General features: G+C 38.5%; 2 protein-coding genes across 34 annotated transcripts in view; both read right to left on the bottom strand.

The window, feature by feature from the left end:
* The window catches only part of LOC137238441 (guanylate kinase), a 202,642-nt gene that overhangs the window by 5,670 nt on the left and 183,179 nt on the right, over positions 1–13,793 (bottom strand). The window contains exon 1 of one of the 11 annotated variants that reach the window (XM_067763448.1): positions 13,488–13,547. The exons of 4 other annotated variants lie outside the window; for them this stretch is intronic. The gene's annotated coding sequence lies outside the window, so the exon portion shown is untranslated. Of the gene's footprint in view, positions 1–5,803; positions 6,046–6,086; positions 6,129–13,487; positions 13,548–13,793 lie in introns of those variants that run through there. 6 more of the 11 variants (XM_067763444.1, XM_067763443.1, XM_067763446.1 and 3 more) reach the window with 6 other exon arrangements.
* The window catches only part of kmr (kramer), a 302,338-nt gene that overhangs the window by 105,368 nt on the left and 183,177 nt on the right, over positions 1–13,793 (bottom strand). Inside the window, exon 1 of one of the 23 annotated variants that reach the window (XM_067763432.1) lies at positions 6,087–6,092. The exons of 19 other annotated variants lie outside the window; for them this stretch is intronic. The gene's annotated coding sequence lies outside the window, so the exon portion shown is untranslated. Of the gene's footprint in view, positions 1–5,803; positions 5,996–6,086; positions 6,093–13,793 lie in introns of those variants that run through there. 3 more of the 23 variants (XM_067763429.1, XM_067763430.1, XM_067763431.1) reach the window with 3 other exon arrangements.

Here is a 13,793-nt window from a genome sequence, read left to right as displayed (position 1 = left end):
AGTCTATGGCGTACAAAAATTCATTTCCGTTCAAAGATGACAATAAATCCAACAGGAAATGAAAATCTGGCGCACATATTTACTTCGTCCTTGATGATGACATGTGCATATGTAGTTGTACGCACTTTTGTAGAAAACTTGTTGATGGAAGAATACTCCAACGATACTGTCAGCTTGTCACTTAAGTGCAATTGCAATACTTCTAGAGTAAAACGTCACACATACACTAACACATTCAAATTATCATTTACATATTTTCTTTTTATTAAAATATCAATTTTCTGCGTGTGTGACCTTGTCGTTTCACTTTAGGCAGAAATAAATGTCAGAATCTTATTTACATACAGAAAAACGACACACAAAGCGCAGTGGAAATTATTTGAAATACAATCATGAACCCATGACCTCTTTGCCACTTTTTGTTACGCTGGGTTTTTTATACTATTCATATGCTATACATACATGAGCCTTTATATTAATCAGCCATTATTTCGTTCGTTTGGAGTGCAATCCTTTTGTTATTCTGATTTCTTTAGTATAAGTTTGCAGAAACTTGCATAGTAAAAACAACCCACCAAAAAACCTACGTCTTACATAAGTATGATTGCTTTTGATCAAAATACTTAGAGCGTTGTTGTTTTTGTTGTAGCGATAAGGACACTTCCCGAAGGCCTTGGGGAGTGTTATCGATGTCGATAGTCCTTTGACGGATGCAGATCCGGTACGTTCTGGTAACAATCAAGGTACTAGCCTTCAAGGCCATACAGCCCTCACACCCCCTAGATCCATGAGGAACTTGGGGTCGCCAGAGCTTCGACTGTTTTGGAAACAGTATTCGCCACTGATAGGTGAGGTTGACAATTGGGTTGGAGAACCCAACCTCTTGAAAAGGTTACGACCGAAGGCTTTGGGGAGTGTTATCGATGTGATGGTCCTTTGCCGGATACAGATCCGGTACGCTCCGGTAACACAGCTCCATTAAGATGCTAGCCTGACCATCTCGGGAACGATTTATATGGCCACATTAAACCTTCAGGCCATCCCTCCCTCCACACCCCGAAGTTCTATGACGAGTTTGGGGTCGCCAGAGCCTCGTCTGTTACTGAAACGGGATTCGCCGCTCGAAGGTGAGGTTGACAATTGGGTTTGGAGAAGCTATATATTGAGTTGGCAACCTGAAAAGGTTGCGCTACACAACGCCTTGAATCTGGTATTTTATTCGCCACTTACGAAAGGCATACCTACCGCGGGTATATTCTAACCCCCAATCCGCTGGGGGTCGGGCTAGTCCTTTAGTGGTACTTGTTATCGGATCTGTATCCGACAAAGGACCATCAATATCGATAACACTCCCCAAGGCCTTCGGAGAGTGCCCTTACCGGTACGACAACAACAAGGTCAGGCGCTACTAGAGATTAACTTCGTTTTAATTTTTCTGGGATTTCCGATGGTACATAGGGAAAAACTTACATCAATATTCTGTCCTAGGCCACAAGGGCAAAGATATTAACGAAAAGGCTCATGAGATGGCAAAGGTAGATGAACCCTTAAGGTTTATACTTTATATCCTGCAAAAAATCATGCGATTAATACCTAAAGAGTGGTCAGAGATTGGTCTCTTTCATCTTCATTGGGGTATAATTGATCTACTCTAGTCCCTTTTGGGTACAGTTGGGATAAGTCAATTTGAAATTTATGTAGCAAATTTTAAGAAACAATCAAAACGAAAAAAACGAAACGAAATGGGTAAAATAAAAAAAAAATTGATGGAATTGAAACGAACTATTTCATAAATATCCGAAGCCGTATTCCGAGTCTGATATACCAGATCCTACCAATAAGAATATTGTATTAAAGTTTAAAAAAATTATAAATTCGGTCAAAATTCCTGTATGCGTAGAAAGAGGACTTATTCGGCAGTACTAGTAGGCGAGGAAAGAGTATCTACCGGATAGCACAGGCAGGGGAATGACGGGAATCTGCCGTTGGGGTACAAAGTGGACCTTCTAACAGTACCACTTAAGGGTATAAATCAGAGTAGAAAAAAGATATGTCCGCCAGTACCAGTAGGGGTACAAAGAGGACCTGACCGACAATATCCATAAGGGTACAAAGAGGCCCTCAGGTGTTCTGCGCCAATTTATTGCTAAAACTTTAGTGGCGTGGGTGAACTATGTTCAACTGTGGTTTGGTAAAGGTCTTGTCAAACCCGACAATACGACAGCGAAAAAACATCAAAGGCTTTTGGCCATAAAGTTTTGGGGGAACCGAACGCATTTTGTCGACAATGCATAACTTGGCCTTCGACTGGCAATGCAAAAAACGAGTGCACAAACACAAAAAACCGCAGACGTTTACGAAGCCATCAAACAGAACTCCTTGTTGATACGAAATGGGACTAGTCTTCATATGGGTACAAAGGGGACTGGTCCTATCGATCGCTTTCGGATATAAATGTCTCTTCATAGGACATGCTCAAACAAAACAGAGCAGTTCAACTAATACAAAGAGATCAAAATTGGCATTGGTCGCATACTCCTTTGCGACTCATCCTAAACATATAGCAATTTTTAAAGGGTACTGGATAATTTTCTCATCTAGAAGCACAAAACGGGTTGGGTTACAGAATACGGTGGTAAGTCTAGAAAAGAGGTCGCTTGCTAATACTTCCAAAAATGTCGGAAGAGGTATTAAAATTATTATTAATTCTATACGACAGCATGACAATGCTAATACCCGTCCAAAAATATAGAGAGAGGTGTCAAAAGACGCGTATTAATCATTAGAACAATAATCCGAAGGCGGAAAAGAAAAATTGTATCTCTGTCCGGAGTTGATGTTGACGTTTTTAATGTGGTTGTTGTAATGTTGGTGTACCCACCAAAACAATTGTGAACATAAGTGTTTTGCGCGGATATAGTTTTGGTTTCCAAACCAGTGTTGGACCCACCCAGAGTAATTTTTTATAAGCGCGCCCGAAGGCCGCCAACGCAGAAAGGTGTTCTGCGCAAAAATACTATGGATACCACCCCCGGTTTCGGAGGACCTCGCGGGTCTTTTTTCGGTTTTTCGATAATATCTTTCGAACGAGTTAAAATTTTTATTTTCCGCCTTCGGATTATCCATACTGATGTCCAGACGCGTCGTTTGACACTTCTCTCGATATTTTTGGTAGCGTATTAGCAGTCGACCCCCCAACTAGACTATTACCCAGACTTCTTCCAAAACTCTTCCCATTCGCCAAGAAAAAGTACCCACAAAAAAAATTGTGCACCACCGTGGCGGTAGTCACGGTTATACTACACACCCGGACTTAGCATGGCGTAGCCCAGGGTTATTTTTTATAAGCGCGGCCGAAGGCCGCCAACACAGAAAGGTGTTCTGCGCAAATATACTATGGATCCCACCCCCGGTTACGGAGGTACCCGCGGGTCTTTTTTCTGTTTTTCGTTAATATCTTTTGGACGAGTTAAAATTTTCATTTTCCGCCTTCGGATTATCAATACTGATGTCAAGACGCGTCGTTTGACACCTCTCTCGATGTTTTTGGTAGCGTATTAGCAGTCGACCCCTCAAAACTCTTCCCATTCGCCAAGAAAATGTTAGGTAGTAGTGCAGTTTAGGGGCCCCACCCTAAAGTTGGGCCAAGATTTTCGAGTGAGGTATCAAAAGACGCGGAAAAGAAAAATTTTATCTCTGTCCGGAGATATTTGCAGTTGAAGTTGGCGATTTTCATGTGGTTGTTTTTGTGGGTACCCACAAAAAAAAAATTGTGCCACGGTAGCCACGGTTATACCACACACCCAAACTTTGCATGGCGTAGGCCAGGGTTATTTTTTATAAGCGCGGCCGAAGGCCGCCAACGTAGAAGGGTATTCTGCGCAAAAATACTATGGATCCCACCCCCGGTTTCAGTAGTACCCGCGGGTCTTTTTTCGGTTTTTCGTTAATATCTTTTGAACGGGTAAAAAAAGTCCGCTTTCGGATTCTTGATCTGGACGTGAATACGCGTCTTTTGATACCTCACTCGAAAATTTTGGCCCAAATTTCGGTGGGTACCGTAAACTGCACTACTACCATATGTTGTTATTCTGTAAACCATTAAAACACAATAAGCAACCATAATGTACTGTGGTAATAGTCTAGTTGAGGGGTCGACTGCTAATACGCTACCAAAAATGTCGAGAGAGGTGTCAAAAGACACGTATTAATCTCGAGAACCATAATCCGATGGCGGAAAAGAAAATTTTTATCTCTGTCCGGAGATATTTGCAGTTGAAGTTGGCGATTTCCATGGTGTTGTTGTTGTGTTTGTACCCCCAAAAAAATTTGTGCATCACCGTGCCGGTAGCCACGGCTATACCACGCACCCGGACTTGGCATGGCGTAGCCCAGGGTTATTTTTTATAAGCGCGGCCGAAGGCCGCCAACGCAGAAGAGTATTCTGCGCAAAAATACTATGGATCCCACCCCCGGTTTCAGAAGTACCCGCGGGTCTTTTTTCGGTTTTTCGTTAATATCTTTTGAACGGGTGAAAAAAGTCCGCTTTCGGATTCTTGATCTGGACGTGAATACGCGTCTTTTGATACCTCACTCGAAAATTTTGGCCCAAATTTCGGTGGGTACCGTAAACTGCACTACTACCATATGTTGTTATTCTGTAAACCATTAAATGTACCATAATGTACTGCGGTAATAGTCTAGTTGAGGGGTCGACTGCTAATACGCTACCAAAAATGTCGAGAGAGGTGTCAAAAGACACGTATTAATCTCGAGAACCATAATCCGATGGCGGAAAAGAAAATTTTTCTCTGTCCGGAGATATTTGCAGTTGAAGTTGGCGATTTCCATGGTGTTGTTGTTGTGTTTGTACCCCCAAAAAAAATTGTGCATCACCGTGCCGGTAGCCACGGCTATACCACGCACCCGGACTTGGCATGGCGTAGCCCAGGGTTATTTTTTATAAGCGCGGCCGAAGGCCGCCAACGCAGAAGGGTATTCTGCGCAAAAATACTATGGATCCCACCCCCGGTTTCAGAAGTACCCGCGGGTCTTTTTTCGGTTTTTCGTTAATATCTTTTGAACGGGTGAAAAAAGTCCGCTTTCGGATTCTTGATCTGGACGTGAATACGCGTCTTTTGATACCTCACTCGAAAATTTTGGCCCAAATTTCGGTGGGTACCGTAAACTGCACTACTACCATATGTTGTTATTCTGTAAACCATTAAAACACAATAAGCAACCATAATGTACTGTGGTAATAGTCTAGTTGAGGGGTCGACTGCTAATACGCTACCAAAAATATCGAGAGAGGTGTCATACGACGCGTCTTGACATCAGTATTAATAATCCGAAGGCGGAAAATAAAAATATTAACTCGTTCAAAAGATATTAACGAAAAACCGAAAAAAGACCCATGGGTACCTCCGAAACCGGGGGTGGGATCCATAGTATTTTTGCGCAGAACACCTTTCTGAGTTGGCGGCCTTCGGCCGCGCTTATAACAAATAACCCTGGGCTACGCCATGCCAAGTCCGGGTGTGTGGTATAACCGTGGCTACCGCCACGGTGATGCACAATTTTTTTTGTGGGTATGAACACAACAACAACCACATGGAAATCGCCAACTTCAACTGCAAATATCTCCAGACAGAGATAAAATTTTTCTTTTCCGCCTTCGGATTATTGTTCCCGAGATTAATACGCTTCTTTTGACACATCACTCGATATTTTTGGTAGCTTATTAGCAGTCGACCCCTCAACTAGACTATTACCGCAGTCGACCCCTCAACTAGACTATTACCTTATGTTGAACTACAACAAGCAATCTGCTAATGCTACACAATTTTCAAATTACAAACCGCTAGCACCTGAGAGGAAATTATACAACACTTGAATCCGGCACAAAACCACTGACGCTTTAAAAATTTACATACTGCCACTCCAATCCAGCCGTACAAACCCAAACACATCGGAGCGCAAGTGCCCACTCAATAACTTCCTCAACCGATCTAAGTCAAATACAATTACATGCGTATTATTAAATTCATCTTGTATTTATAAATTAAAGGGTAAAAATATCCAACCTCGCTTTTTCCCACGCTGTCACTTAACAGATGTTAGTGCCTTGCCAGACTGGAAGGTTTACAATAATAAAAAAATCCCTAAGTACTTAGTGATTTTCATTTATTGTAGCTGATATAAAATTTCTTTATCTACATTGAATGCACCATGTGATAAAGCATCGCGTTGAATGAGTCGGCTTTGTACATGCATGCCTCTGACATAAATATTTAATAATAAAATTTATAAGTTTAATGTTATGTAGATTTTGTGCATATGCTTCATAGCGTAAGCGATGGTAGGGCTCGTGATGGAATTATAGAAGGTGGCGCATTGCGCATGTAAATATTAGTTCAGCCGTTTTTTATGCGCAATTATTACGTCATTTTCCTTTAGCTCTTGTTTTTTTCTCTCTTTTTGTCATTCGCTTAAGTAGGCAACTGTGACGTAGATATGCAGAACAAAGCAGTTTTGAACTCGTGATTGCATCATCTTCTATGTGTGATTTGTGGGTGGTTGCAACCACGGTTGCCAGTTATGGTCCATTTGGACCAAAAATGGCCCCTCCCAACCCCATTTGGTCCACTGGTCCCTTTTTTTCAATTTTGGTCTTTTTTAGGCAGTAGCCACTACTTTTCTTCCTTCTTTACTGAGGTTAAAATTCACAACTCTGCCCACAACATTTGGCACACTTTCATTAACACACATATAATTTTCAATTTACTTAGGTATATGGAAATCTTACCACAAAAATTGCTCAGTCAATAAAAAGTAGCAGACCAATGATATTTCATAGGAGATATTTTAGGCGAGGCATTAGTGATGGATCTAAGGGCAAACACATTACACGAATTTGTCAGAAAATATTATTGTTTTAGTATCCAGATATTTCGATCGGTTAGTGATAGATTTTTTTCACTAGTTGAGCTAAGAAAATTTTTCGCAAATGCACGTGTGCTCTAAGAAATTTCGCAGGCTTTCCACTGATGGAGCCATTAGGATGGTCATCAAGTTAAAATTTGAATTGAAAACTAAGTAAAATAATGAAACTCATTGGTTTTATGTTCGGTAACACTTGCAAAATTTTTTACAAAGAAATCCTATGTAAAAATTGCAGGAATATTGGCGTTTTCCAGGAGTATTGTGGTGTTCCAGGAGTATTGTGGTGTTAAGGCACGTCGAATACTTGAAAACTAAGTAGCTTGGCATAAGAAATATTTTAAATGTAAGGCAGGAATACTTCTTGAAAGCGGTAGCTTTACAACTGAAAACGAATCGCGATTGAGCAAATTTACTTTTATATCCAGACTAGCAGACCCGGCAGACGTTGTTCTGTCCTAAATTTGGTCTATCTGCATATATTTTAATAACCTTTTTCCGTCTAACTATGCCCTACCCCTCTACACTTTTTCCTAATCTTTTTATTCACTCCTCCCTCCGTCTTTTTCGCTTCATCTGTCTCCATCTTCGTCTCATTCTAGCTCTTTCTCAGTCTCCTTCTCTCTTTTCTCTTCTCTCAATTTTTTCTCATTCTTCTTCATCTCTTATTGCCAGTCCAGGGTGGTATATATTTTGTTCCAGTCCCTTTCCGAGCCTCAGTCCCAGTCCCACTCCGAGTCTCAGTCTCAGTCCCAGTCCTAGTCCTAATCCAAGTCCCAGTCCGTCTGTGGTATACTTCCCAGAAAAAATCATCATAAATACTAATATAGGCAAATTTATATACGAAAATTTCAGGCAAATGGAATAGGACGTATGTAAATAGGTATGTGGGTATCATTAATTCTTGTCTTTATTTTGGCTTCGCATGCATATTTATCAGTTTTGTCAGGTTGATACGACTAAATCGAATATCACAATGAACTTTAGAGCTCTCAGCAACAGCTTTCATTTGATATCCATAATACACACATATTCTAGGGGTATCCGGGTCCATGTTTTGCCCTATATCTCGAGACCGTAGTCACCCAGTGGTGTAAAACTTACTTTGTACTAGAGCACACATGAACAGCTTCAATTTGATACCCATAATGTAAAAACACATCCTAGTGTTACCCTGATCCACTTTTGGCCTATATCTCGAGACCCTAGTCACCAATAGGTATGAAAACTACCCTGTACTAAAGCACTCATCAACAGCTTCAATTTGATACCCACAATGTAAAAACATTGTCTAGGCGTTCACGGGCCCACGTTTGGCCTCTATCTCCAGATCCTAGTCACCCAGGGGTATGAAAATTATCCTGCACTATAGCACTCATCAACAGCTTTCATTTGATATCCATATTGTATAAACACATTCTAGGGGTACCGGGTCCACGTTTTGGGCTATATCTCGAGACCCTAGAATCCCAGTTGTATCAAAATTATCCTGTACTATATCACTTATCAACAGCTTTCATTTGATATCCATATTGTAAAAACACATTCTAGGGGTACCCGGGTCCACGTTTTGGGCTATATCTCGAGACCCTAGCCTCCCAGTTGTATGAAAATTATACTGTACTATATCACTCATCAACAGCTTTCACTTGATATCCATATTGTATAAACACATTCTAGGGGTACCCGGGTCCACGTTTTGGGCTATATCTCGAGACCCTGGAACCCCAGTTGTATCAAAATTATCCTGTACTATAGCACTCCTCAACAGCTTTCATTTGATATCCATATTGAATAAACACATTGTAGGGGTACCCTGGTCCACGTTTTGATCTCAAGACCCTACGCACATAGCGAAAAAAAAGGTAGACGTTGGCCGTTTTCTCAGACCTATCTAATATGCTCACGAAATTTCATGAGAATAGGTTCAGCCGTTTCGGAGGAGTTAAGCCTCTAACACCGTGACACAAGAATTTTATATATTAGATTTTGAAACAAATGTAAAAAAGATTTGATTTCGAAAGAAGGGTTTTGTGTTTTATTCTCGTAGGTACAGAACCCCATAAACTTCAATAACAACGCTGTTAACTAATTTCTAGTACCTACTTAAATGTAATCAGGCTCCGTTATTGCACAGTTGAGACCTTTAAGAAGTTTGATTTTTAATCTGAAGAATACGGCTAGATTCAGTAAATGTGAGTTTTTCAAAAATCACACTTACTAAATCTAGGCTTTGGTATGAAATTTCAACGTTCAGGGGAAAAAGTAAGCATCATTTATGATTTACTGAGTTTGCTCATAGTTCGGCTACACCAAAACGCAAATTTTTGAGCCTATTCTTACTAAAACTTAACTGCGCTATACATCTTAGTTCTTTCCAATTAACAACATAATGCTGGAACCAAGAGCTTTGTCAGCAAAACTACATTCAAAACGTATAGTTAGTGAAGGCATAGACTTATCCTAGAAATTTGAAAATATAATACCTAAAAGTAGTGTTTTTGTTTATGCAGTTTGAATTAAGTCTCCTATTCGCAAAGTTTATTAAAATTTTGTATAGGAAACCATGGAAGCATCCTGAAATTTTATATTTAACAACGACCACGACACTTTTGTGAATTGCTTGTATCATAATCAAATAAAACAAAAATTTGGTCCTTTTTTGTAAGATTTGGTCCTTTCTTTCGATGAATTTTGGTCCCAAATGAAAACATGGTGTGGCAACCGTGGTTGCAACTACAAGAATAGCGCTTGTCACAAATAAGACGCGCTTGACTTTGCTTTATAGTTACGAACGCTTTAAAGCATTCGTGAGCGGAGCGAAAGCAAACATGTAATTCACGCTATAAGCGCGAATTAATGGTGACTTATAACCATAAAGCCATAACCAGATAAAACAGCTGATCGAACCTACCTTATGGAAATCAATGTAATCGATTAATGGTGCCGTACCATAACACTAACTCGATTACATTGATTTCCTTAAGGTAGGTTCGATCAGCTGTTTTATCTGGTTATGGCTTTATGGTTATAAGTCACCATTAATTCGCCCTTTACAGAGAAGTCGTTATGAAAGTAATTTGGCGACTGTAAAGCCATTTTTGTGTGCTGAGTAAGAATTCATGAGTTTCTCTTAGAAAAACATAACAAATGAATATTCAATTATTATAAGCCGGTGTTAAGCTCATGAACTCTTAAATAATAAGTATAAATTGAATACACCATTAAACACACAATGACAAATAAGTTTTAAAAAACGGACGGCAAACAAATAGCAATAATAAACACTTTCAGGTGTGTTGCAAGGATGAAAAACTAAATATATTATGAGAAACCCTCTACATAAACTGCAACTGCGATTCAGTATAATGCAAATTTCAGTTAAATTTTTTTATTTTCGATATTTTAAGAAATTTTCAAGATGTTGTAAATGAGGCTATGCAAAACAATCTTAAAAACGTTTTTGAAAAATTCGAAAATTCCAGAAAAATTTTTGGTATTTTGTTTTGGAGTTCTTTGAATTTTTTTGGGTATATAGTTTTGTAGCCCAATCATTTTAAGTTTAACAAAGCATGAATTTTTGACTTTTTTCCGACGGACGTTTTAGATTTTTCTTCAGACAAAGTGCGAACCATTTTTTTTTTAATTTGGAAGAATATCGAAAGACCCTTTGGCAAAAATCAATGCGAATTTTTTAACTTGTATTGTATTGGTACAGGTAGTCCCTGAATTCATACATAAAAAAGATTCAGAGAACTCGAAATAGAAAGTTAAAAATTTTGGAAAACTTTCTCACTTTCAAAAGTTTTTGAGATTGATATGCATAACTTGTAACTAAGGCTGTGAACTACATCCGAATTTGTCAACTATCCGAATAAACCGGATATTCGAATAACCGAATAATAAATAAAAATAAATGTAAGGCGCGATAACCTCCGAAGAGATCTAAGGCCGAGCTTCTCTTCCAATTTGCGTTGCGCGGAGCACGCTACCATCACACCACGGTGGCCGCCAATGGTCGAATAACCGAATAGCTAAGCAAAAAATCCGGCTATCCGGATATCCAGATTCATAAATGGGGAATCGGGATATCCGCTGTTCGGCTATCCGGATACGTAAACGGAAAATCCGGATATCCGTATATCCGGATACTGGAATATAAAAGTTGAATATCTGCATATCAGAATTGAACGAATCAAAATTCGAAAATCGAACATCGAATAATTATTCACATAATATGTTTGTAGATTACTAAATTAACGTCAAAAATTAAAAAGCTACAATTTTACAAACAAATGAAAATAAGAGCAGTTCCATTTGTTTATATTGTGAAAAAACGCTGTTAATTGATTTAAATGCCCCCCGAATATATTGTTATGAATTTTAAATAAACATATATGGTACATCAATTTGTTGCTTTCACTGGATATCCAAAAATACGGTTATTAACCGAATCTTCCGGATTATATCCGTGTCAACGGATATCCGTATGGATATCCGGATATTCAAATATGCGGATAGTCCCAGCCCTACTTGTAACTGAAAGAAAAAAGGGAATTTAACTGACCAAATTTGAAAAAATTGCCACTGTTAGTTTTCTGTAGGCTAGGCGTATCTCGAAATAACTTCGTGCAATTTGGTTTCCTTAGTTCAATTGTCTCTAGGAATTGCTGCGCTTCATTTTTTACTTAAATTCTTAGCAGCTTTTATGTATGTAAGTGAACTTTTTGCTGCTTTAACACAAATTGAGCACACATATGTGACATCAATAGCAGTCGTCTCTCAATATGCAATGCATACTGTTTCTGTGCAGAGTCGCCTACGTTTGACAAAGTGTTTCATTTGCTCAACCAGCTCAAATTTTAATGTGTCATATTTGATGAAACTGCCCACCTGGCATATGCATGGACGACACCAGACTTTGATTACTTACATACATATATGCACAAATTCACATTTGAAACTTGTTTGCTCAGAAATTGGTAAAAAAAAATGGAAAAAATAAGGAAACATCTAGGAAAGGCTTGATTCACATTGTGACGTAAAGACGAAGGGTGGTTTAAGTAGCTATTGGTGCTGTACTTTTTTCAGTTGATATCAATGAAGCAGAGAAAACCAAATAAAAGTTAAATGAGGATGGTGTAAAACGAATACTCAAACACATAGACTAAAGTACACAAATACACACACTCATATACATATGTATGATGGTGAACGCCTGCAAATAGGCAATGTAAAATATAGTTAAAAGCGTTCTTAACTAAGTAGTGTGTCCGTATGTTCGCATATTGTTGCTGCTTTCAAAACATATATTCATGTATGTGTGTGTGTTTATGTACTACATAAATGTTTACTTGTTTCCTATTCTTACACAACACTCACATTCTTGCTTATGTATCCTTGTTGGCAAACACTTCATTTTCATAAAATGCATACTCAAGACTTGTCTCTAAAAAGCTAGTGCCCTAGTGGCCCTACACAAGCCAAACATAAGAAAATGAAGTAGCAGCAGTGAGAGCAATTTGAAGAACACAATGGAATAAGATAAACGCAAATAGCAGTCAGCTTTTTATACTCAGTTGAGCAGAGCTCACAGAGTATATTAACTTTGATTGCATAACGGTTGGTTGAACAGGTATAAAGGAATCGAGATAGATATAGACTTCCATATATCAAAATCATCAGTATCGAAAAAAAATTCGATTGAGCCATGTCCGTCCGTCCGTCTGTCCGTTAACACGATAACTTGAGTAAATTTTGAGGTATCTTGATGAAATTTGGTATGTAGGTTCCTGGGCACTCATCTCAGATCGCTATTTAAAATGAACGATATCGGACAATAACCACGCCCACTTTTTCGATATCGAAAATTTCGAAAAATCGAAAAAGTGCGATAATTCATTACCAAATACGCATTAAGCGATGAAACTTGGTAGGTGAGTTGAGCTTATGACACAGAATACAAAACTAGTAAAATTTTGGACAATGGGCGTGGCACCGCCCACTTTTAAATGAAGGTAATTTAGAAGTTTTGCAAGCTGTAATTTGGCAGTCGTTGAAGATATCATGATGAAATTTGGCAGGAACGTTACTCTTATTACTTTATGTCTGCTTAATAAAAATTAGCAAAATCGAAGTACGACCACGCCCACTTTTAAAAAAAAAATGTTGTTTAATTCAAATTTTAAAAGAAAAGTTAATATCTTTACAGCATATAAGTAAATTATGCCAACATTCAACTCCAGTAATGATATGGTGCAACAAAATACAAAAATAAAAGAAAATTTCAAAATGGGCGTGGCTCCGCCCTTTTTCATTTAATTTGTCTAGGATGCTTTTAATGCCATAAGTCGAACAAAAATTAACCAATCCTTGTGAAATTTGGTATTGGTATTTTGGTATTTTGTGAAAAGGACGGTTGAAGCCACGCCCAGTTTTTATACACAGTCTATCGTCTGTCCTTCCGCTCGGCCGTTAACACGATAACTTGAGCAAAAATCCTTATATCTTTTCTAAACTCAGTTCACGTACTTATCTGAACTCACTTTGTATTGGTGTAAAAAATGGCCGAACTCCGATTATGACCACGCCCACTTTTTCGATATCGAAAATTACAAAAAATAAAAAAAATGCCATAATTATATACCAAATACAAAAAAAGGAATGAAACATGGTAATTTTATTGGTCTATTGACGCAAAATATAACTTTAGAAAAAAACTTGGTAAAATGGGTGTGACACCTACCATATTAAGTAGAAGAAAATGAAAAAGTTTTGCAGGGCCAAATCAAAAGCCCTTGGAATCTTGGAAGGAATACTGTACGTGGTATTACATATATAAATAAATTAGC

This window comes from Eurosta solidaginis, chromosome 1, assembly GCF_040869045.1.
Source record: "Eurosta solidaginis isolate ZX-2024a chromosome 1, ASM4086904v1, whole genome shotgun sequence".
In the NCBI taxonomy this organism is placed as follows: domain Eukaryota; kingdom Metazoa; phylum Arthropoda; class Insecta; order Diptera; family Tephritidae; genus Eurosta; species Eurosta solidaginis.
The sequence above is the reverse complement of the archived record's forward strand: the minus strand, read 5'-3'. Positions and strand labels throughout refer to the sequence as shown.